Source organism: Rattus rattus, chromosome 8 (assembly GCF_011064425.1).
Source record: "Rattus rattus isolate New Zealand chromosome 8, Rrattus_CSIRO_v1, whole genome shotgun sequence".
Classification (NCBI taxonomy): Eukaryota; Metazoa; Chordata; class Mammalia; order Rodentia; family Muridae; genus Rattus; species Rattus rattus.
Window position 1 is genome coordinate 47,751,562 of NC_046161.1, and position 26,045 is coordinate 47,777,606.

General features: G+C 45.8%; 1 protein-coding gene across 1 annotated transcript in view; it reads left to right on the top strand.

Annotated features, from left to right (window-relative positions):
- Slc35f2 (solute carrier family 35 member F2) overlaps positions 1 to 26,045 on the top strand; it is a 43,531-nt gene that overhangs the window by 1,458 nt on the left and 16,028 nt on the right. The window lies entirely within an intron of this gene.

Consider the following 26,045-nt stretch of genomic DNA (forward strand, 5'->3'; position numbering starts at 1 on the left):
CGCGCGCAGGTGAGAAGGCAAGATGGCTCAGTGGTTAATGGCCCCTGCCACCAAACCTGAGTTCAGTACCCAGAACCTAAATGTGTGACGGAAGGAGAACCAACTTCCCCAAATTGTCCTCTGATCTACACGCGTGTGCTGCGGCATGCATGTCCACACACATACATATGCACGGATGTACAAAATAAATAAATAAGTGCAAAAAAAAAGTATCAGCAGGCTTCTATACCACCCTTCCCCCAACCTGCTTACCCTGTAGGGCTTCGAGTAGATTCATTGGCTGACTGCACAGCCTGGCCCATTTCAGAGTCCTGCACAGATAAGTTACCACCATCCGCGCTCTCCACTCCGTGGTAATGGGAACATGTGGTAACTGGGGAGGTGCCAGTGACCCTAGGCTAGGGTAGAATCCAGCGGATAGCTCAGCAAGAAGTGAGGACGAGCAAAGATGGCTTTCTCTTCATCCGTAGTGTTTTTCGGAGAGTATGTTTTATAACACATTTCAGATTTCTTCTCCTTTGAGGTGAGGTTTATTGTGCACCTCCTTCCCTGTGGGACTTTTCCTGTCTTCTCTGTGTGGTGGTGGTTTGTGGGTATCTTACATGCTCTCGGAGGGTCCTGCTTAGCATCACTTAAGGTCACTTGTGCAGTCCGCAGAACCCCTAGCATGGGGACAGATGAATGAATAAACAGCTAAAAGATGATAACGTTCTTCTTCCCTTACTGCTTTTCTTTGCTCATAAACCATTTATTTTTCCTAATTCCAAAATCGCACGCCGGAAAAGTGAACCAAGCTCACAATATTTCTGAACTCTTGAGCATAAGCATAAACACTATTCGCTCTTATTCTGTCTTTAGTTTTCCCAAACCCCCTTTTCATAAGTGTCTCTCTGTTGTCCTCAGCTGGCTGCAAACTCTTGTGCTAAAACGATCCTCTTGCCTTACCTTCCTGAGTGCTTGGGTTTGCTGGTGTGCATCTGTTTCCTGAGGTGAAATTCTCCTCCACACTCTGATTGCTTCCCTACGTTCATCTTTATTCCGAGGGCCACAGATCTGCAACTTTCTTTCTTGTTGCTGTTTTCCAGGGTCTCACGTAGACCATGCAGACTTTTAAGTTTCTGTGTTATCTGAAGCTAGCCTTGAACTCCTAACCTTCCTGGCCAAGGAACCATGGGGAATAGAGAGGAGATAGGATATAGAAAAATAGTTTGTAGCTATTTTTCTATAGAGACAACTCCCCCCTTTTCTTTTTTCACCAAAGGAAACATGAATACCTTGTTTGACAAGTGGGTTCCAAATGCAGGGAAAAGTTAGGGGCCTAGGGTGGGTCATTTCCTTTATGTGAAGTGCACATTCTAGGTGACCCTAACTCTTGACATACCCGCCCCCCTCTGGGTATGAAGTGTGAATACCATGCAGCTAGACTGATATGGTGGTGTGCGCCTGCAGTGTCAGCACTCAGTAGGCGGAGTGGAAAGTTCAAAGGCATGCGGGGTGGTCGAGGCCAACCATAGTGATACCCTGTCTCAACGAAGAAGAGGATATAAACATTGTTTCCTTCTTTCAAGTTTTCCCTGGTCTTGATTCAATGGAATGAGGTGTAGTTCCTCTTCTCTCTTAAAGCCTGAAGGTGTTAATGGCGCTTTAGCACTACAATTTATAAGCATTTCATGTCTGTGCACTTTTGAATGAGCTTAAGGCTTCCAATAGACACCCAGAGCAGCAAATGAAAAAGACGAGGAGGAGCAAGAGGATGATGATGATGGTGGTGAGGAGGAGGAGGAAAAAGAAAAAAGGTATCAGACTGCTTGATTACTCATTCCACAAGTTCAGTGAGCACTTACTGTCTGAAGCAATCAGGGCGGTAGACCACAAATATCCTCAAATAGACTCTGCTCCTTGCTGGACTTCTGTTGGATATTGCTCTCAAGTCAAGTGATACACTTTAATTAAAGCCAGGGGTTTCCAGAAGTGCCCGATGACACACACTTACTATTTGTACACTATCACATAGTGTATATTCTGGAACGGAGACCTTCATTTATTCATGTTTCAAAACACACATTCCTCACGATGGCCAACTTTCTATCTCTAGCAGAAAACTTTAATATTTCATGAGCTTATCTTTTCCCTTAGCGAATAGATGATAAGCTATTGAGGGCGTAGCTTTTCATTGTATTTTCATGCCACTGTGCCGGTCTGGTTTTGTTTTGTTTTGTTTCACTCAGCACACCTTAAATGTCTGAGGGGCAGCAGTAGGAATGGCTTAGTTTCTGTTTTCAAGAGGGCTCATAATGAAATCATGGTAAGAAATTGTGGTAACTGCCAGTTGTCGTAAGTGCAAAGTTCTGCAGTGGTGCTGGGCTGCAGTAGTGAACAGAGCTGCCTTCCAAAGGTCACTGTATGAAGGAGGGCGAAGGTCATGCAGCTGAGAAACTTGAAGTTTTGTTCCTCCAGGTGTGAAAGAGGTAGCCAGGTTTGGAGGGCTAGCGAGTATTTGGCTTAATGGGTGGCAAGGAAATTAGCTTGAAGAAGGCATGGGCTGGATGAGGGTCGAGCAGCAGTAAGTAGTCCATCAGTGTGCAGGAGCAGTCTTTGTCACTGTCCATCAGTCTGCAGGAGCAGTCCTTGTCACTGTCCATCAGTCTACAGGAGCAGTCCTTGTCACTGTCCATCAGTCTACAGGAGCAGTCCTTGTCACTGTCAGTGCAGAGCACTCCTCTTCAGTCTATAGGAATAACCTGCTTTCCCTACAGACGGGTGGATGTTTTGTGTAAATGTATACCTGTGTGGAACATGCCTTCTTGGTCAGATGAGGGCATTGGGTCCCCATGGACTGTAATTCCAGTCATCTGTGAGCCGCCATGTGGGTGCCAAGGACTGAACCTGTGTCTTCTGGAAGAACAGTCAGTGATTTTAATTGCTGATCCATCTTCCTAGACCAATGAAGGGTGCTGTTGTATGGCATTACTTATAGGAATTTTAGGAAATGAGACATTTATATGCCTTGTGCTGTGGGGACCTGGGTAATCCTTTATCCTACCTGTCTCTGTAAATTCTTCCAGCCCCATTTCTACCGTGCAATTAATTACTATCTGCTTCCCCTAGACTTACAAGTCAGGAGTAATGTCAAGTCCACGGTTACATACTTTATTATAGCACATTTTGGACTGAATACTTTCTCACTGGGAACAGCTGTGAATCCTGGCTTCTGCCAACACAACACCCTTGCCCCTCAACATATACCCCATATTACAATCAAAAGTATCTCCAAGCACATCAGATGTCTATTTTTAACTGCCTCATAAATTTATGCTCCACAGTGCCCCAAAACTTCCCATTTCCACCCGTAGAACACAGGTCTGTGCTGAGGGTTGTTTTGTTTTCTTCTTGAGTGCTGAAGAAGAACCAATGGCCGGGTGACAGTAGATAGGGGGTGCGAGGAGGCCTAGAACCCTGCCTGGGCCATAGCTCACAGCTGAGTGCTTTGATGGGTGTTGCTCCTGTTTGACCTGATTCACAACTTGCTCAGTACTGCAGGGATTTGTCGAAGGACAGGCAGTCAGTGACGGTGTCTGTGTGGTACATTGGAGAGGAGAGAGTAGACTTTAAAAGCTCTCTTCCAACAGGCTTTACATGGGCCTCTGGCCAGGATCTCTCCCCAGAATAGTTCTGGAAACCTCCGGGCTCATCCTCTTCTCTTTGCCCTTTTTTCCCAGGCTAACTTGAAAGCAGAGAAGATGGCTGTCAGAGTTTATTCTTTGACAAACTTATTGTCAAAGCTTATTCTTGACAACCCTTCTAGAATATTCCTTCAGGCCATCTTCCCTTCAGCCCTTCACAGCCATTACTTTAATTGAAACCTTTCTCATCTGTCATCCAGACTCTTATAGCTTCCATTCATGGTCTCATTCATCCTCTCCACCAGTCACCTCACTACACAGGAAACAGAGAGATGTCCAATAAAACAAGAGGGTAGCAATAGCCTTCATCCACCGTGAATTCTCTGTTTACATTTCATCGGCCCCGGGACACACCCACACAGTTTGGTTTCTCACTGGACGGGACAGATGAGTAACTTGCTTGGATCACATAATTGGCGAGTGGCAGAGAGAGAAGGAGTTGCAGTTGATTCTAAAGTGAAACCTGCTTTACTAGTTCGAAGTCTCACCGTATCATACTTGAAGGCAGGGCTTTAGGATGCTGCCCTTCACCTGTACCAATGATGTACAAACCAAAAGATATCCTGCAAGTTCCTAGAGGTTGCTCAGATGTTACCCTGGGGTGCAAGTGAAGAAGGGGACCTAGTAGGTTTCTTAGGTGGTCTCTGGCATTCACAGATACATTGCTATTGCTATTTATAGAGTTGGGATTTCATGCTAGTTGTTTGACTCATTAACAGCAGTACTCCAGGCTAGGTGGCTTAGAAAGAACAAGAATTCATTTCTCAGAGCTCTGAAAAGTGGGATGTCTAAGACTGAGGCTCTTGCAGATTTGGTGTATGGTGAAGGCATATTTACCTCCTCGTGGATGGCCATCTTCCCATGATGCCTTTGCACGTCAGAAGCGGTGACAGAGCAAATGGTGACAGAGCAAACTGGAGCCTCTCTTTTGCACATCGGTCCCAGTCATAAAGATGAACTCTGTCTTAATTACTTTACTTATTGTGATAAACACTTTGATCAAAAGAAACTTGGGGAGGAAAGGGCTCATTTCATTTTATAAGTCACAATCTGTTATAGAAGGAAGCCAGGGCACGAACCCCAGGTGGGAACTGAAGCAGAGGCCACTGAGGAATACTGCTTACTGGTTTGCTCCCTATGGCTTAGTCAGCTCGCTTTCTTATATAGCTCAGGACCGCCTGCCCAGGGGAGGTACCATTCGAAGTGGTTTGGCTTTCTCATATCAATCATTAATTGAGAAAATGCCCACACACATGTGCCTATTGGTCAGTCTGATGGGGGCAGTTCTTCATTTGAGGTTCCCTGTTTTCATCGTCTCTGGTGACTCAAGTTTAGTCAAATTGACAAAAACTAACCAGCACACACTCTCATGACCTAAGCAACTCCACAAGATGGTGGCACATCCAAAGCTGAGCCTCTACGTGCCGCCATCTTGTGGATGAGATTCTTTTTTTTTTTTTTAATTTTTTCTTGGATATTTTATGTATTTACATTTTAAATATTATCCCCTTGCCCCCCTTCTCCAATACCTCCCCTTCTCCACCCCCTGCTTCTATGAGGATGCTTTCATTCCCACCCACTCCAACCTCAACGCCTTGGCATTACCCTACATTGGGGAAACAAGCCTTCACGGGACCAAGGGTTTTTCCTCCCATTGATGCTAGACAATGCCATCCTCTGCTACATATGTGGCTAGAGTCATGGATCCCACCGTGTGTACTCATTGGTTGGTGGTTTTGTCCCTGGGAGCTGTAGTTGGTTGATATTGTTGTTCTTCCTATGTGGTTGCAAAACCCTTCAGCTCCTTCAGTCTTTTCTGTAACTCCTCCATTGGGGTCCCCCTGTTCAATCCAATGGTTAGCTGCAAGCATCCTCATCGGTATCAGTAGGGCTCTGTCAGAGCCTTTCAGGAGACACCCATATCTGGCTCCTGTCAGCAAGCACTTCTTGGCCTCAGCAATAGTGACTGGATTTGGTGGCTGCAAATGGGATGGATCCCCAGGTGGGGCAGTCTCTGGGTGGCCTTTCCTTCAGTACCTGCTCCGGGTAACAACATTTCATCTCTGTGTTTGAAGAAAGCTGCAGCTAACACAAGTCTGAGAACCACGGGTCCCTCCACTTACCTCCTCGCTCCTCCATTTCTCCCTTCTTCCGCTTTACCTGCACATAGCAGTTAATTTCAGTGTTCTAAAATGATGTTAAAATGTACAGACTTTGAACTTTTTCTTTACAGCTGCTTCTATGTGTGCTGTTCGCAGACATTATTAGACAGTGCAGCCTTCACCTCCGTCCAAATTCCAAACAAAAGCTATCCCCTGCCTTCTGAGCCCTGGCAGCACCCAGTTCTTTCTTTTTCCTTTCCTCTTTCCTCTTTCCTTTAAAAGTATCTATCTATCTATCTATCTATCTATCTATCTATCTATCTATCTATCTATCTATCTATCATCTACCCATCTATCATCTATCTATCTATCTATCTATCTATCTATCTATCTATCTATCTATCATCTACCCATCTATCATCTATCTATCTATCATCTACCCATCTATCATCTATCTACTTATCTATCATCTATCTATCTATCTATCTATCTATCTATCTATCTATCTATCTATCTATCTCTTTATCTACCTAGCTACCTATTCTCTCTCTCTCTCTCTCTCTCTCTCTCTCTCTCTCTCTCTCTCTCTGTCTGTCTCTGTCTGTGTGTGCGCGTGCATGCGCGCTTAATTAGCTGAAGGTGTATAGAGGTCAGAGGACAACTCAGGAATCACTTCCTTCTGCTGTGTGGATTCTGAGTATTAAACTCCGACGGCAAGGCTTGGCAGGAAGCACCTATCCCTGCTGAGCCACACCGTCAAGCCCAATCTACTTCGTCTATGGGTCTGACTTGTCTAGAAGCCTCCTAGTGATGGGCTGGACTCACATGGCATTTGTCTCTTTCTGAGGGCTTAGGCCTCTCCATGCAAAGTACAAAGGCCCGCTCTCATTTGCCCACTTCCCATTCCTGGATCATCGACCAGAATGATGCTCACTTTCGAGGCAGAGACACGCCATCCTTTGTCTTTTGGTTCCCCCCTCAGTGCTGTTGCTATCTGCCTTCTTGTGGAGGAGGCTTAAGGACGGAGTTTCGTAGATGGCACTAGGATGGTAGCTGTGACCTCCTCCCACCTGTCCTCCCCCACATCTTTGTTGGATACCCTCTTCTCTACCTGTAAGGTACGTGTTCCCATCCTCACTGGTTTATGGTTGAAAGCTCAACGATAGTTATCATCGGCCCGGGAGAGTCCTTTAGGGCAGAGGCTGTAGCTCGTCTTGGAACAAACGCCTGTAGTTCTTTGCCCTTGGCATAAATCCAAAATGGTAGTGGTTCTTCCCATTTTTGGGGATAGGAGAGATCTATGGGAACAATAAAGCCCCATTTTAAACGGCAGAATACTTGTTATCTTTGGCAGTTTCATATGTGTGAATGATGTACCTTGATTGTATGCACGATCAACTCCTTCCCAGAAATTCCCTGCTCCTCCCTTCCTCCTTCACGTCCCGTCTGTTTTTGTTATTAGTAACCCTCCGGGTCCTTCAGGTGCTGCCTGTTGGAATGCTGACTGATCCTTGTTGAGTTGATGTCATGTGGGTAACTGTAGATGTATTGAGCTCATGAGCTCAGGGGCCATATCGTGTTCTGAAGGCAGCATTTCCCCCATCCTCCTGTTCCTGCATCTTTCCATCCCTTTGCCAAGATGCCCTGAGCCTGAAGGATGGGACTGATATAGATGTCCTATTAGGGCTGAGTCCTCCATGGACACTTGTTCACAGCTCTTTGACTAGTTATGAGTCTCTCAGTTCACTGCTAACCACTGCAGAGAGAAGCTTCTCTAGCCAAGGTTGAGGGCAGCACATATCAGCCGGTACAAGAATTGTACCAGTTTAGAAGGCAGTTTGACAATTGTGCTGGTAAACAAAATGACAGGAGTAGGTTCCTCTTGGGGCCAGTGACCTCCCCAGCTATGGACTCTTGACTAGGTTTATAGTACCAGACACGAATTCCTTCCTGTGGAGCTAGCCTCAAGTTCAGTGTAAAAGGAGTTGCCAACCCCCTTACTGTTCATGCCTCTGTTCCATCAATGCACACATCGTGCCTTGCAGGTTGGAATTGTAGTGTCGAGTGGCTGAATGGGTACCACGGCTGTCTCTTCTCCCTCCCCACCACAGACTGCATACATAGCACACTCCCCCTGGCACAATGAAAAGGAGTCACCAGAGAAGGTCATCAGGTCTGTTCCAGCTTGATTTCACGGTCTTACAACCAAAGTGGATCGTGTCTTCATCAATAGGCTCTTACCGTCATCTCGTTCTCCTGGGTAACCAAGATCAATGGTGGTAGCACGTGTTGTTTAGGGGGCCTGTGGGGTTTCCTGATCAGTAACACATAGGAAGGTATCCCAACCTCGGTACTGAGATTTTCACTTAATAGCCCATCTTCTGGGGGAATCATTGCCTACTATGTGTGATTCTCCCCCTTTAATTAGATGTGTTAAGATGTGAGAGCTGGGACTGAAGTAAGAATAGGCTCTTTCTGAAGGGCAGCTTACAGAATGTTTGGAAGGAGAGGCTACATGGGCAGAGGAGTTGCCATCCCTGGAAACCGTTTTGATACATGCTCTGGTAAGCTCATTAAACAGCCACTGTAGCTGAGTGCATAAAGCACTGGCCTAGCACACCAAAGGACCTGGGTTCAATCCCCAGCACTTCCTAAACTGGGAGGGTGGCATGCAGCTCTTTCAGGACCAGGAGTTCAAGGTCATTCCAGCCTCTGCCAGCTCCTGGCCCACCAGGGCTTCATGAGACCATGTCTCAAAACAGCCACAACTGATCAAACAGCTCTCTTTATCCCCACCCCTCGTGACAAAAGCTAGAAAATTTCCTTCTGTTACTGAGATCATTACAGAACTTATTTCAAGCAAGTTGATTTTCCTGAAAGCTTCAAGCTTGTTCTTCTAAACACTAACTTTACTTAAAAGGTGCGACTGAATGGCGCCTCCTTGTGTCTCTCACTTCTGGTAGTTTTTCTGTGCATAATATCTGGCAGCTATTCTTCAATATTGAGTTGGCGGGTACGAGACAACTCTCCAAGGTGAACCAATTCATGTAATTACCTAGCGGGACCATCTGGTGTTAACCTTAGAGATTCTGGTAAAACCAAAAACCGAAAACCAAATCCAAAAACTCAAACCAAAATTTTATTTGAAATTCTCAGCTGGCCGTTATGGTATACTTTTGTAGTTTCATCACTGAGAGACTGAGGCAGGAGGATTGCTGTGAGTTCAAGGCCAGCTTCAGTGAGTTTCAGGACAGTTGGGGACACACAGTAAGACCCCACTTCATACAAAACAACACAAAAAGAAAATAAATCAAAACAGTTTGTTTTTTCAGGAAAGTTCACTTACTTCTTTAGTGTGTATGTATGTGTCTGTGTGTGTGTGTGTACAAATGTATGTGCTTTTATACCCAGAGGTCAGAGGACAGTGTCTTCCTCTTCCACATTCTGCCCATTCCTTTGAGGCAGAATCTCTCTCCCTGAGCCCAGGGCTCAAGTTTTCTTGGCTTGGAACCCAGGAAGCCCTAATAATCCCCGTCTCCATGCCCTTTGGAGCTGGGGTTTCAGGAACCCCATCTTGTTCCATGGGCGCTAGGATCTGAACTCTGGTCCTGATGGTTGTGTAGCACGTTCTCTTAACCACAAAGCCATGCTTCTAGCCCCAAGAGATCAATTAAATTCTTCGCTGCACATTTAAGACCCAAGAACACTCCCATTTCCACACACAAAGCACACTCAGCCTGGCACCACCTCGGTTCTTGTGGATTTTACTATTCTGCAGAGCAACAAGAATGTGCCCTGGGGCACTAAGTGAACTCTTTGTCTTGTGTCTTCTAACTCTCACTCCCACATTGTCCCATGTGACTTTTTTCTGTCTTATCAAGCATATCTCTGGAAACGTGTGTTCTTTTAAAATTAGTTTTTGACTATTAAACCCTCCAGGACCCACTGAACAGCTTTGTACCTTAGAACTGCTAGAAACAGGCCACACATGAACACTTTAATAGTTTTGATTTTTGTTTGATTTTTGTTTTTTTGATACAGAATTTCTCTGCCTTTAGAATGATGGAATTAAAGGTGTGACTTTTATTATAATGGATTATATAGGTGTGTGACATTGTACCCAGCAGCTCCTGGCTTTCACGTAGGCTAGCAAGCACAGGTAAAAGCAGGCACAGCCAAGCATGGCTGTGTACTGGGGAGTAACAGCTCCGTGTAGTTCTTCTGCTAACTTTCTCTCCTTGTGACTTGGGGTGGCCTGGATTAATTTTGAACCACGTGTCTTTTTATTTTTTAAAAAGATTTACTTATTTATTTTAATATTTATTTATATTATATATGTGTGTACACTGTAGCTGTCTTCAGACACACCAGAGGAGAGCATCGGATCCCATTACAGGTGGTTGTGAGCCACCATGTGGTTGCTGGGTATTGAACTCAGGACCTCTGAAAGAGCAGTCAGTGCTCTTAGCCACTGAGCTAGCTCTCCAGTCCTGAACCGCTTGTCCTACTTAACTTCCTGAATTCTTAAAGAAGTCCCTTGTTTTTAGTTTTAGTTTTAGTTTTTAGAGACAGGGTCTCTCATACCTGTTTCAACCCCTCAACCTCCTGTTTCTGCCTCCTGCGTTGTGGTACCTCAGCTCCGAGTACTGGAGACTAAACCTAGAGACTTTTGCATACTAGGCAAACAGTCTTCTCCTGATCTATATATTTTGCTTCTGGGAAATTTCTGTATTAACTTCCCCTCTTGAACAAGGGGAAACTGAGGCAAAGGGAGCATTAGTAATTCTGTCTAATGGGAACAGTCACACTGCAACCTGGAACCAGCAGCGTTTTCCCCATTCAGGCAATTCGGCCCAACCTCCAGTGCTGTTAGCTTTTTATGCTTTCGCATAGCTTGTGAGAGGGATAGTAAAAGCAAGCAAGCAATCCACCCACTCTAAACAGACAAATGCCTCTGGCACTCTCCCACTGAGGCGGTTGTATCTCCAGGCGTGCCTGATAGCACATAACCCTCAAGATAAACATCTCATTTCCCCCCTTGAATCATATTAAACTCTGACCGCTCAAAGCAGATTAATCTTTTTAAAAAAGAGATTTATTTATTATATACAAGGACACTGTAGCTGTCTTCAGACACACCAGAAGAGGGCATCAGATCTCATTACAGACGGTTGTGAGCCACCATGTGGTTGCTGGGATTTGAACTCAGGTCCTCTGGAAGAGCAGTCAGTGCTCTTAACCACTGAGTCATCTCTCCAGCCCCGGATTAATCTTTTTAAGTTTAACTTTTTATTGATTCTTTGTGAATTTCACCTCATGCACCCCAATCTCACTCATCTCCCCATTGCTTCATACCCGCCGCTGCCACCCTTGCAACCTTCCCCACCAAAAGAAAAGACAATCTTGTTGTGGAAGCTGTATTGTGTCACAGTGTGTCCCACAGTGTATCCTTTTATCCTCATTCTTTACTTGCAAATGTCCATTGCAAGGAGTCATTGGTCTGTTTCAAGGCCTCTGACTTCTGCTACACTATCAGTACTGAATCCTCACCAGGACTCTTTTTGGATACCCTGTTGCCCTGTGTCATGGAGTTCCTTTGGATCTGTAGGACCAGCCCCTTCATGCACTCCAGCAGTTCAAAGATGGGGTAGCTGTTGGGGCAGGCTAACTCAAAGCCCTGGATTTAGGCCTGGGTGGCAGCTGAACTTGTCAGCCTGTCAGCTCTCCCACGCTTGTGCCCCCAGGGTGAGCTCTCCAGCACTGCCTGAGCTAGCTCACCCAATGTGCAGCAGGGGAGCAGAGCCAGCTCTCACACCCTGGGGACTGGCTCGCCTGTGCCCATGCCAGCAGGGCTGGCGCTCTCTGGAGTGCAGGAGAGGTGAGGGGCTGGGCCAGCTCTCCCACTCTCATGACCTGAGGGCCAGCTCTCCTGCTTACCATGCTCACGTGCAACCCTGCAACCAGGGTGAGCTCTGATTGCACACATGCACAGTGCAGTTGGTGAGGGGTGGGGCCAGCTCTGCACAGCCCTCAGACATCAACATGGTCCCAGGCAGTCCATGGCTTTTGGTGGCCTTTGGTGGCAACAGCCTCTGCTGCTGCAGGGCCACAGACCCAGACATGGCAACATGGACAGAACCTCGCCATGGCCTTAGGTGTCAGTGCTGGACACTCACATCAGGCTGTTCTTCACTACCCGTGAGTCCCCAGTTCCATGCATCCTTCTGCCTCTCTTTCTCTTCCACCTCGCCACCATTTACTTGCACATCTTAGTGGTACCCAGAGTCTCTGGATGTCTGGGATCATCTCAGGAGTGCTGTGACTCACCATGGCATGCTGGGGGAACGGGTTATCTCTAGCATGATCTGGGCCACATAGCACTGGTTGTCATGGGCTTGCTCTGCCTGCCTAGACCAAGTGGCATGGGGCTGTGGGTCATCTTGGGCCTGGTCTGCCATCTTGGGCTCCATGGCATCAGGCAGGGTCCTCTCAGGCTTTCTCTGTCCACCTAGGCCATGTGGCAATTGCCTGGGAGTAGAAAACAGATTAATCCTAATTCTTGGTCTATGATACACTCTCAGTGTTGGCACATGAATGGCTCTATTAATTTTTTAATGTAACACATTCCCATGAATTCACTACTAGCTCAAACTAGAATCTATGTACACCTAGACGTGATTCCCCTCCATCTGTTTATCTGTTTGACTTCAGATAATTATAGGTGGCCATCACCTGGGTCTTCCTTTTGCTACTTCTTTGCTTTCATATAATATATGTATATATATAACATGAAAGACTATTAGACTAATATATCATCTATTGTGTGTGTGTGTGTGTGTGTGTGTGTGTGTGTGTGTGTGTGTGTGTGTTTTAGGTAGTTTTGTATCCGTATGACTTTTCTTTTCCCTCCATCCCCCAGTCCTCCTCCGGCAATCTCTCTTTGTGAAAGGGTATGTAACCTTGGCTGTCCTGTAGCTCCCTATGTAAACCTGGCTGGCATCTAATTCCCATCTAATTCCCAGCAATCTGCCTGCCTTTGCCTCCTGAGTACTTGTAGACACGCTCTACCACACTCAGCATTTCTTCCATTTAGTCTGGGTCTCAGTTATTTCAGGATGGCCTTGTGTTCCATATATGACCAAATATGACTTTGAACTCCTTCTTCATTCTCCTGTCTGCGCTCTCCAGTGTTGTGGATTTACAGCTGTTTACTATAATGGGACATATCTGTATGTGTGTCCAAAAGACTATTTTATTTTATGTGTGTGGATGTTTTGCCTGCATTCGTATCTGTGTGCCAAATAGATCAGATGAGGATGTCAGATCCCCTGAAACCAAGTTGTTGCGTGGGTGCTGGGAACTGTGGGTGTTCTGACAGAGAAGCAAGGGCTCTTAACTGTTGAACTATTTCTCCAGCCCCTATTTTAATTTTATCCCCCCTCTTCTCTCGCTCTGTGTGTGTGTGTGTGTGTGTGTGTGTGTGTGTGTGTGTGTGTGTGTGTGTGTGTGTGTTTCAGGTGCCCTCTCAGAGGTCAGAAGAGGGGTCAGTTTCCCTGGAGTTTGAGTTACAGGCAGTTACGAGCTGGAGCTGAACTCGGATCCTTCTTCAGGAGTAGCAAGCACTTTTACCTGCTGAGCGATCTCTGCAATCTTTACTAAACCCTTTCACCTCATTAAAAAGCATACAATGCAATAAGTTGAAATTCGTTCTGTGGGTGCCAGGCAATATTCACAATTACTCAAATAATACTCTTTCCTCTGAATACGCCACACATCATTCTTTCCTTGGCTCATTCCTGCATCCACTCTGTCAGTAGGTTTTGGGATATTTCCCAGGTGTTGTTCTTGTGAACAGGACTTCTAGGAATATCCTTCCATGCGTTCCTATAGGCTGGTGACACAGCTTAGTGGTATATAATGCCCAGGGTCCTGGGTTTGATCCCAGTGCTGCAGAACAAACCAAATGTTTGTGAAAGCTTCTTTAAATATGCAGATATACACTCATCTAGGAAAGAAATTGCTGGTCTGCAGGCCGTACGATGTGAACTTTGTAGAGCAGTATTGAACAGTTTTCCAAAGTTACACTGATTTACACCCTACCAGCCACAGGTGAGATCCGGGTGGACCGAGGTCCTTTCTAACACTTGATGTCAGACTTGGCATTTTCAACAGCTACATAAATGTAAGTCTCTTAACTCACATATATTTGATTACTAATGGTATTTGTGTGTGTGTGTGTGTGTGTGTGTGTGTGTGTGTGTGTGTGAGAGAGAGAGAAAGAGAGAGAGAGTGTCTTTGTCTGCTGTGCATTCACATAAGAGTGCATTTTGAGGCCCGAGGACCACCTTGGTTATCATTCGTCTCAGAGGCTTGGAATTCAGCAAGTGGGGTAGATAGCTGGGCATGAAGCCTCAGGGATCTGTCTGTTTTCCAACTCCCCAGCACCAGCATGAGCCATGACGTCTGGCTTAGGGTTGTTTTGTTTGTTTGTGTGTTTTAATATGGATTTTAAGGATTGAACTCATGTCCTTGTGCTTTCAAGGTAAAGCACTTATCATGCTGCCTGAACCATTTCCTCAGACTGATTCTTTTTATTTGAGAATAAAACAAAAAGGGTCTCACTTGGAGGTCTCACTCTCCAGGCTAGCTTGGAGTTTGATACATAGGCCAGACTGACTTCAAGCTCACAACAATTATCCTGCCTGTTGATGAAGTAGATTCTGGGTTTGTTTATTTGTTGTCTGTATTTCAACTTCTGTAGAGTGTGGTGGTTTTCCTTTTCTGCACAGTATTCTTCTTACTTAGCTTCTAATCCCATTCATTCACTAATTTATTTATACACAGACACAGACACACACACAGACACACACACACACACACTCTTTAGCATATGCACTTAAGTTTTTATTTATTTATGCATGTTATTTGTGAACATATATGCACATGCCTGTGTGGTGTGTGTCTGTACATACACACAGAAGCCCAAAGAAGGTGTAGATGCCTTGGAGCTGGGGTTGTAGGCATTTGCAGGATTCCAGGCTTGTTATGTTGTGTGTCCTGGAGTCACAACTCTGTACAGTAGTCAGGGGTCATCACAGTTGTACAGTAAATGCTCTTAATGACTGAGATGTCTTTTTAGCCTTGACATAATGCATTCCATGTGTTGTAGAGGTGTCCATGACTGAAGAGTCTGTGTCTGTGTGTGTGTGTGTGTGTTCGTGTATGCGTGTATGCGTGTATGCGTGCATGTGTGGACTCGCCCACACATCAGCTTTCTGTTGATGCTCTTTTCCTTCTTGTCTGTTAGTAGAAGTTCTCTTAAAAGGATTGAGAATACTGGGGTGAGTGGACTTGCAGGATCAGTGCCAAATGAATGTGACTTAAGGGATGTGTGTGAGGGAGTTTTTCTAGTTTGAAGCTAGTGGGTGTGGAAAGGTTGGACAAGACCCAGTGACTCAGGAAATCTCCCCAGTGCCTCCCAGTTCTCTCACTGGGCCCTGTCCCAGGAGCTCCAAGATCTGGTTCTCACCTCTGCTGTCCTCAGATGCCTGGCTGGCATTTGATGAGCATGGTAGATGGGTTCTTAGGGAAAGCCAGCTCACCACTGGCATGGGAGAAATAATACATTGCTTTGCAGAGTCAAGGAGGGCCGCACTGCCAAACCACAGCCAGGCCATGGAGGCAGCTGCAGCCAGGAACCCAAACCACACTGGAGCTCCGGCTCCATGCCCCACCTTCACTGTGGGCTTCTTGCTTCTAACTTCAGGCCAGATGATTGTCTTTATTTGAAGATTGCATTCTGCAGTGTAAACCACACCAACCAACCAGAGGGGGAAAATGACTTTTGTTTTGCTAATCTACAAGCAGGTAAAATTAGATATTGGAAAAAAATAGTCTTTCAAAAACTTTTAATTAAGCCTTGCTTGGCAAGCTGCGCTAAGAGCTACACTTTTTATGGGCCGTGGCTTCCTGACTGCCTTTTGAGAACAGGGTTGGTCTGCCTTCAGTTCTTCTGCCAGATGAGGGGGCAGAGGCGGCCTTGTGGGTTGCCTCTGGGCCGGAAACTCTTAGGGGTCAGGCTTGAAAGAACAGTGTAGATGTTACCCCAGGTTAGCCCCGTGCTTCTTCATCCTGCCCTCAGGGCCACACCATCTTTTCAGGATAGGTTTTATGCGTTGTCTCTTATTCGCTACAAAATACCACGCATGGAAGTATTTGTTAAACGTGTCCACGGTGGGCCGTGCTTCAATACCCATTGTTAGAGATGTGGGATCACTCATAACAGCTGATCCTTGGGTCAGCATCATATTCTATTATGATTATCAAGGGTTAGTGTGCAGAGTTGGAAAACACAGACTTGATTTTCTGGCTTGGACTGAAAGTCAGTCTCTCATCTCTGTGTAACTGGGCCTATAATCTCTATCTTGCGAGAGTTTTGGTAAGACCGAGGTGACACAGAAGAGTGTTTAATGTGATATCTGGCCCACTGGTGTTTCATTACAACACCTCACATCTATTTGAACATGAAGGCTACTGTTTTATTCTTTTTGAATCATTAGGGTCAGAGGTAGTGCTTTTTCAGTACAGCCTCCCATCTCTGCCTCTTTGTGGATAAACAGGAGCAGTCACAGGACCTGACTCGATAGGCTGTTGGGTCACAAGTGAAGTCGACCTATACCACCCTTAGACGAGTGCTCTGTAGTGTGCGCTCCGTACATCGGAGCAGTCTTAATGTCTGTCTTTATTGTCATGGCTGGGTGTTTAATGTGACTCCAGATATGGGGAAGCAGTCAGAATTATCCATGACAACGTCTGCATGTGTAGACCCAGTAACACAGACAAAAGGCATACAATGTAGAAAATGGGACTGGGACTGTAAAGAGTATAACCAAAAAGTAGGTATTTATAGGTTGACATTGGGTTCTAGGCCCTTCCTTTTTTATTTTTCTCTTTTAGTGAGTGAGTGAGTGAGTGTGTGTGTGTGTGTGTGTGTGTGTGTGTGTGTGTGTGTGTGTGTGTGTGTAAGCCAGGGGACAAGCCACAGTTGTCAGTTCTCTCTCCTACCATGCAGATCCCAGGGTGGATCTCAGGGCACCTTTACTCACTGAGCCATCTTGCAGCCCCCATCTTTTTTCCTTACCTCTGTTCTTCTTCATGATTGCATCTTCTGCACCGGGCAGAATGAAAAAAAAAAAAAAACAAAGACAGACTCCAGTATCATCTTTGGACTTTAGTGTTCGTATTTTGATCTTTGACATAGGAACTTGGCTAGACAACGTTTGATGATGTGAGCTTTGCAAAGAAAAAGTCTACTCTTCCTGTTGTGTGAAAATCCAGGGAGCTAATACATGTGGGACCTCAGCACGGTGCCCGGCACTTCCCCTGGGATCTTTTACTGTACAGGAGCAGAGAAACTACTAACGCGCCCTCTGTATTTTTGACTATCCGAGGCTCACACAGAACTTATTGTGTAAGAAGAAACCAGCAGATTTACAAGTTTAATTTTGTTTGTATAAAACTGTTTCTCAGTTTCTAGCTTGAAGGCCTGGTTTTTATTCCCCCCAGCCCTGGCAAGTGCTGGGTGTTTTAATCCAAAGTGGCTCCTGATTGGCTTTGCCCGCAGCTATTTAATAGACTCTTTATTTGATGTGATTATCTTTCTCCTAAGCAAATTACTAAGAGCAGTGGAAGCAGCTCTAGCAGTGCGACTCGTACTGTTTCAAATCGACTCACACAAAGCTAGTTCTGTTACTTTACCTGCTCCTGTCCTAACAAACTGCCTCGCCTCTCAAGTGCCTCCATTACAGGCTTGTGCCACCGTGCCTAGCCTGTAGTCAGGCTTTAAGATTACGGCTTATAAAATGATCGTGTTTCTGTTATTTCATCTTCATTAAGTTTAATGGCCAAAGCGACACTACTTTATTACCTTTCTGTTCTGTGGCTCAGAAGGCCAACCAACAGAAGCCTCACTGGGCCAAAATTATTAGTACTGGTAGAGCTGTACCCTTTCACAGAAGCTCTAGTTGGGAATCAAGTCCTTTGTTGCCAGCTTCTAGAAGTCACCTGAACTTCTTGTCTCTGGTTCTTTCTCATCCTCAAAGCCAGAGTCTCTGGTCTTTCTGACCATAGATGAGAAAGGATCTTCCATATTGGGCCTTCCTGGATAATGAACCAGGACAATGTCCCCTGGCTCAAGGCTCTTTTTTTGTTTTGCTTTTTGAGACAGGGACTTTCTGTTTAGCCTTGGCTGTCCTGGAACTCTGTAGACCAGGCTGGCTGCAAACTCATAGAGACCCGCCTGCCTCTGTCTCCCGAGTGCTGGGATTAAAGGCATGTGTCACCACTGCCTGGTTTAGCTCTAAATTCTTAACCTGTGTCCTGTGTACATGTTTGAGGAAAGAATGTGGGTATTTGTGCAATGGCCTTTACTTCCCTCCTGCATTTGATTTGGTCACAGGACCAAAAAGGTTACACTGAAACAAGTAGCTTTAAGGGCAGGTTACAGACCTATAAACCCAACATTTTGGCTGCTGAAGCAGGTGATTGATCAATTGTGTAAGGTCAACCGGGGTTACCAGTGAGTTGTGGGGCAGCTTGTACAGTCTGCATTTGGTGAAAATGTAGCAATAATTGGCACCAGGGCAGTCTTCCTCAGTCCTCTTCACTTACTTAGCTTTCCACACATACTCATTCTTTGTAATCACCAGTCCCAACTGCCACTGGCTGGTTTCTAGTTGTACCATGGGCTTGAAAGAAGCTCAATTCCCTTGGGTGAGTTACTCCTCCACACTTGTGCTGGAGAAGATGCTTCCCATGGAGTTTCTCTCTATCCCTTGTGTCGGCTCCTGCGCTGCCAGTGTGTGAATATCAGGAGTAGGTCTGTGGGATTGAAAGAAAACACGTACACGGGTCACCCATTTTTAGCGAGTGCCACCAAGGCTTTACTGAGATCTCCTTATATACCGAAGGCAAAAGTCGTGGAAAACAAGAAGGCAGGTGAAAATCCCCAACCAGGAAAACAGGAAAAGTCTGTGTGGTGGAAAGTTCCGGGCCCCAATCAGGGGCATAAACAACTTCTTAAACAACAACAAGCTGGAAGGTTCAGTGGGGAGGAAGGGTGCCATGGAAAATCCCAGCCCCAAATCAGGGGCTAAGAGCAGCTGCCAAGGGTGTAAACAACTTCTTGCTATAGCAGGCTAAAAGGCTCAGCGAGGCAGGAGGGAAACACCAAGGTAGGGCCCAACACCCTTGTATGCATGTGTATTTGTATGTTTGTGTGTGTGTGTGTGTGTGTGTGTGTGTGTGTGTGTGTGTGTGTGTGCGCATGCTGGTGCAAATGTATGTGCATATGTGTGTGTGGTGTGGAGGCCAAAGAACAAGCTTGAGTATTGTTCCTCAGGTAGGTTATCCACTCATCCATCCATCTATCCATCTATCCATCCATCCATCCATCCATCCATCCATCCATCCATCCATCCATCCATCCATCCATCCATTTAGTATTTTGAGACAGAGTTTCTCTGTGTGTTTCACTCTGTAGACCAGGCTGGCCTCAAACTCACAGAGATCAGCCTACCTTTGCCTCCTGAATGCTGGGATTAAAAACTTGTGCCACGGGCTGGAGAGATGGCTCAGTGGTTAAGAGCACTGACTGCTCTTCCAGAGGTCCTGAGTTCAATTCCCAGCAACCACATGGTGGCTTTGAACTATCTGTCATCTGATCCGATGCCTTCTTCTGGTGTGTCTGAAGACAGCTACAATGTACTCACATACATAAAATAAATGCATAAATCTTAAAAAAAAAAAAAACTTGTGCCACCATCGCCCAGCACAACAAGAACAGAGACATCTCTGGCCCCTTTTTTCAAAGGTTGTCTCTTGCTGTGACCTGGGGCTAATTGACTGAGCTGGGCCAGCCTGAGGGACCTGTTTGACTTTGCCTTCCTTGTGCTGGGGTTACAAATATGTGTCATCATGCCTAACTCTTTACATGTCTTCTGGGGATTGGGCTCAGGTCTTCATGCTCTGACCTACCTCCTCATCCCTGATAGCTCTTCTCTTGACCTAAGTGACTTTTGATTCTTTGAGTCTATGAAATCCCTCTCTAGCTGTCCATCTCTTTAAGCACGTCCACCCCACTCTCTGTAGTTTTTTTTCCTGTCCTTCACTGCTGTGTTGTGAAGCCATGAGGACAGAGGCTCTACCTCCGTCTGTCATTGTTTTCAGAGTGACATATTGTCAAGACCCCTCTGGGTCCTAAGACTGTTGCTATCTGGCATCATTCAAGAGTGCAGTACAAGTCACTGTGGGGACCAGGAGGTGGCTCAGCAGTTAAACCATAGCTGTGCAAGCAGGAAGACCAGCGTTCAGATTCCTAGAAGCCCTGTACTGGCCGGCTGGGCATGGCGCTAGCCTGAAAAACCACAATAAGAGAGATTTGAGGCTGCTTGGCAAATCCTCAGTGGTAGCGCTTTCTTCCTGAACCTTCGTTCTCCTCTTACAGTCAGGGCCCGTGCGTGGAAATACCGCTCAGCTGAAGTGCTTTTTATCTCTTAAGGATTTTGACTCTTGACTTTGTGGCAGAAAAGAATTTTAGGATGAGTGAGAAGAAGCACAGTTGAAGCTTGTGAAATGGGGGTTTTTAAAGCATTAAGGGAAAGACAGGCATTTGGGAAGAAAGTAAGACACACCAGGGAGATGGGCGTGGGGCTTCTCAAGGGGCGCCAACCAAGTGATCTCGTCTCTGTATTTCATCTTCATGAACTTCCCAGGGTTTCTACAAGCTCTCCTTCACCAACCCTTTGGCCACCTCGTGGGTCATCACTTGGATAGAAAAGGCAGGATAATATTTTCTTGCTTCCTCTCATTTACAGTTTTTAGGTAATGAATCTTTCCAGGGCCAAGCAGTGCCCCTTTGAAAGTTGGTGCTTGCTGTTATGTCCAGATTCAGACATTTATGTGTCTCAGCTCCCTGCCACATCCTTCCTGTACCGACATCTGTTTTGGCCCACCCAGGCATCCTTGCTGTGCTGATAACTGTTTTGGCCCATTGAGGTACTCTTACTGTAACTAGAATGTTTTGTTCTGTCAGCTACATCTCAGACCTCTTGTTTTTGTTTTTTGTTTTTTTTTAAGACTTATTTATTTAATGTATGAATGCACTGTTGCTGTCTTCAGACACACCAGAAGAGGGCATCAGATCCCACTACAGATGGTTGCGAGCCACCATGTGGTTGCTGGGGTTTGAACTCAGGACTCTGGAAGAGCAGTCAGTGCTCTTAACCACGGAGCCATCTCTCCAGCCCCAGACCTCTTGTGTTTTGCTGTGATGAGATGGCCCAGATCCGTTTTGTTTACTTCCCACCCCAGTTCTGAAATCCACCACCTTCCCAACATCTTTATACCTTAGCATTTAACTCTGAGGAAATAGAGAATCTCAAGGCTCTGGCAATTACACAGAGGTGTTAGGTGGTTTATATCCCATCAAAAATCGAAAGGTGCTGGGCTAGAGCTGTGCTCATCACCACCATAGCTGAGTTCTCAAGGAAGCAAAACAGTCACCGAGGCTGCCATTCCGTGTGTTGGTTGCTTTTCTGGCTGCTGGGACAAAATGCCTGATGGAGCACGGGGAGGAGGCTCGTTTGGCTCACAGTTTGAGGGTATCATGGCAGGGAAGGAATGCTGGCATGAGCAGGAGCTGGCAGGGTCGCAGGGCACCTAGAGTTAAGAAGCAGAGCCACACACCGGGCTTCGTGCTCACTTTCTCCCTTTATTCAGTCCACCGGATGGTGCTATCCGCGCTCCAAGAGGATCTGCCTTCTTCCACAAAACCTTTCTGAAAACACAAAACAAAACAAACTCTCATGTACACACCCAAAGGTGTGTTTTCATGCCAGCTCTAACCTCATTTTCATTGGCAAAGATCAACCATCAGTCATGCTGTGTGGAGAAAAATCTACTTGAGTTAATTGAGCTCAATTATTATTAAATAATTCATTAGTTAATATTAAATTAAATATAATGTAAGTGCTCTGAGAACGGAACGGGGTAGCCTATGTGTGAAGTGTGAAACCCCGGTATTCACACTTCAGGTTCGCGCTGGGGTTAATGAGTATTCCTCTACAGGTAGTAGGCAAACTAGGTGTTTGAATCTCCCCAAAGAAACTACACTCCATAGACGCCTTTCAGCTTTCAAGCCTGAAAACCTGTCTTCAGCTGGGACTTGGCACCACAGATTTATTGAGACATGGAGGGGAGCCGTGGATCACAGTCAAGTGATGTACTTTATCTGTCCTTTGGACCTCTTTTAAAAGAAATCAAATGAGGAGGAGAGAATAATTGAGCAGTTGCCCTTCTCATTGCATCGCCTGCTTCTCCAGGAGGTGCTTCAGTAGAACCCACTGATGTTTATGCCACCCTAGAATATGGTTAAGTTGCTCTGAGCAGAGTTTTTGGCTATACTCTTATTTTTTAGCCTCTGATGATTTTGAGATATACACATAAGTGACGGACGTCTGGTCCAACTTGGAGCTATTCTAAAGAGCAGCTGGACACGGGGTGGTGGGCATTTTGCACACATGCCAGGGTTAGGGGTGGTGGTCATTATGAGAAGTGTCGGAGACTGGTCATTGTGTCTGTCTCTTATGTCATTGTGTCTAATTTGTCTTTAAATTAGGCACAATACCAAGTGGTGACCTTTTTTGAATTTCCCTTGAAGTTTATCAGGAAGTAGCCTATCCTCCCTTCCTGTGGGAACTTTCTCCAGGAAGTCCCGGTCCTTGGTGATTGGTCTAGATCCTCACAGAAACAGAAACTTGGGGATGTTCAACAATGGCAAACATCCCTTAGGCGCCCTCAGTGTAGCAGACATTGCGCTGATTATGACGGCTACAGTGTCTTCCTGCTCTTGGAGCTTAGGGTGAGCTTAGCTTTTGGAGTGTGAGCTGTAGTGAGTCTGTGGGGTACTATAGATAAGGGGTTCAGCAAAAAAATCTGGACTGGGAATATTTATATTGAAAATAATTGTAGGTGCCTCGGGCTTGGGGCAGTTGACTGACTGAGGCAGAAAGAATGTTACAAGCTGGAGGAAGGGGCAAAGTGTTGTGGAACGGCTGCTGCCCTCCAGGCATAACACGGGTCTTACACTCGTGAACTCGTAGCAGCCATGATTAACTTGAATTATGAATTCACGAGACCTCAACGTGGTTGGGCCTATTAGCACATTATGGAAGTGGGAAGAGACTCCTAAGGCTCTAACCTGCCTTGGAGAGCTGTAGGCAGCTAATGGTTGCTAGGGAAAGGAGACATATTTTCATCGGCAGGACAGCTACTGGCAAGTTAGCTGCCTATGCTCCTGTAATTAACCCTAATTAAGTTATTTCACACACACACACACACACACACACACACACACACACACACACACACACACACACACACCATGGAGGAAGGTGACTGATTCGGAGGAGGAAGGTGTTAAGGGGGTTAATATATGGTAATAAAAGCTTTAAAAGAATTTACTTAGTGAATAAAAGAAAATATAATTTTATTTAAAGCAATGCACTGCTGTATTTTGGTGTTTTGGAGTGGAAAAATACTAAGCTATGTACTTTAGAGTTTTCTGGATGAAAGAAGAGAGGGGAATAACGTGCCTTTTCTTATTTTTTAAGTTCTCAAATTCACAGAAATATGCAAACAGAAGCAAGGCAGAGAGTAAAATACTCATCCTGTTTTCTGTCTTTCCACTCCTGCCTGAGGTCATGGGCTCTTGGAGACCCTGCTCCCACAGCAAGCAGGCAGAAACTGGGAAGTCCACCTTGTAGGCTGTGGACATCCTGCTCTTTGAAGTTCACTTCAGTGGAGGTTCTGTGTGAAAAGACCGGCAGGATATAGTCCACAGCGGGATGCATGTTGTTTCCAGAAGCTTCCTTTAGCTGTTTTGTATGGTGTGCAGTCTGACTAGGCCCCTTTGGTAAAATGCCTGTGGGGCCTGAGATGGTTCTGAAGCCCTTCCATCATTTCCTCTTCTTTCTTAAACCTCTCCCTCCCTCCAGCTCCCCTCCCTCCCCTCCCTCCACCTCCTTTCCCCTCCCTCCACCTCCCTCCAGTTCCCCTCCCCCACCTCCCTCCAGCCCCCTCCCTCCACCTCCCTCCAGCCCCCCCCAATCCATTATAGATGAGGTCATTAGGATTTAGAGCCAGGAGAAGTTCGTTGTTGCTGTAATTTTAAGTCTCTGAATTCAATTTGGATCTCTCTCTCTCTCTCTCTCTCTCTCTCTCTCTCTCTGTCATACTTCACTGTTGGGGGATGGCTTGCTTAACTGTGCTGCTGCTGTAGACTAACGAGCGGGCTGTAGGAATTCAGCAATGTGTGAACAGGGCTCAGCGTCTCCATTTCTTACGCTCACCTCTTTCACATTATATCATTGCTATCAAGATCATTATGGGATGTGGACCATGGTCTGGGTTTGATTAGCTTCTCAGGGCTTGATTGCATTTTCTGTGCTTTCTAGTGTGAATACCCACCTTTTGCCAGTTTCGCTCAAGGAAGGGGTGTGATGAGAGGAGAGAGGCCAGGCTTGGGTGGGACTTTGAATAAGTTGGGCTCTCATGTTAGGGCAGAGGGGACCCACTTAAGGCCTTAGCCAGGGAGTGATTCCATTAGATCAGAATCTAGAAAGGGGCTGTTTTAGTGTGGAGGCAGGATTTGGGGAGAGAGATCAGTAAGGAAAGGGTAGCTACCTCACAAACCACAGAGTCCCTTGCGGGAAGGAACTCTGCACAGGGAACAGGCCACACCCACAGAACCCCAGCAGTCAATATTAAAAGAAAAAACTCTTGGGGGCTGGTGAGAGGGCTCACTGGATAAAGGTGCTTGCTGTTAAACTAAGTGACTTGAATTCCGTCTCCAGCCCCATATGGTAGGAGTGAATAGATTCCTGCACGTTACTCCCCGGCCTCCACAGGTGTTTGAGTGCGCGTGCAGGCACACAGTAAATAATGCAACAACATATTTAAAAATTCTTCCATGCTTTTATGGTATGTCTGTGGCTGCATTTTTTAAACGTTTAAGCCTTTGATATTTGTGTGATATCTGGTTGTTTATTTTTGAGGTACTGAGGGCTACATCTAGGGTTTGCACCTTGTAACAGCTCTCCTCTTAATCTTATTGTGCAGTCTGGAAAGACTGACAAGTTAGGTTGATTCGAAGCTCCCTTTAATAAAGAATTCAAATTTTATATCCATGATTTCTTTTAAGTTTAAAAAGTATTGTTTAAGTTCGGCGAGGTGGTGCATGCCTTTATCCCAGCATCTGGAAGGCAGAGGCAGACGGAGCTCTGAGATCTAGGCCAGCGTGGTCTACAGAGTTCCAGGCCAGCCAGAGATGCGTACACAGTGAGACCCCTTCTCAAATCCTGCTTCCCCACCCTCTGGAAAGGTATTTAGATTTTTAGGGCGTTTCAGGCAAACCTTGCAGCGTGCTCAGGTCATATCAGGCCCCTCCCAGAGCTACCTTGGGTGCCTCTTAGATTTCTTCAATTTTCAGTTTGATTCTTACTCTCTTCGACCTGTCTTCCGAAAATGACAGCCACATCCTGTCCTCCACTGCTGCCTGCTTTCCAAGCCCTTCCCCCACCCCCTTTCCCTCCCCCTTTTTTTTTACTTATTTATTTATTTAGACAGTCTCACTTCGTAGCACAGGCTGACCTCGAACTCACATTGTAGCTTAAACTGTCCTTGAACTTGTAAGTGGTCCTCCTTCCTCAGTCTCCTATTTCAGATATGTATTTCTTTATTGTGAGTGTGTATGGGGGGGGTAATGGCTACGGTGCGTGTGTTGAGATCAGAGGACAACTCTCGGGGTCTGTTCTCTCCTTCTCCCATGTCAGGCTTGGGAACTGAACTCAAGCCATCAGGCTTGGTAGCAAGCACCTTAATATGCAGAGCCATTTTGCTGACACTTCCTCTTTTTTTCTTTAAAAAAAGAATAATTTATTTAGCCTCTCTTCCTCCACTCCCCCTCTCGCTCTGTATGTGTATGTGTGTAGGCACACATATATGATACACTCCCACCCCACCCCAGTAGTACACGGAGAGCTAAGACAACAAAATGATCTTTTAATGGATGGCTATTGAATGGAAGAGTGAGTCTTCTTGGAAATGGGTGGTATGAGAAAGATAAAAGAATAAAAATAAAATATTTCAAACTATGTTAACTCAACCCTTGTGCTCACGAGGTAAGCAATACCCTGAAATCAAG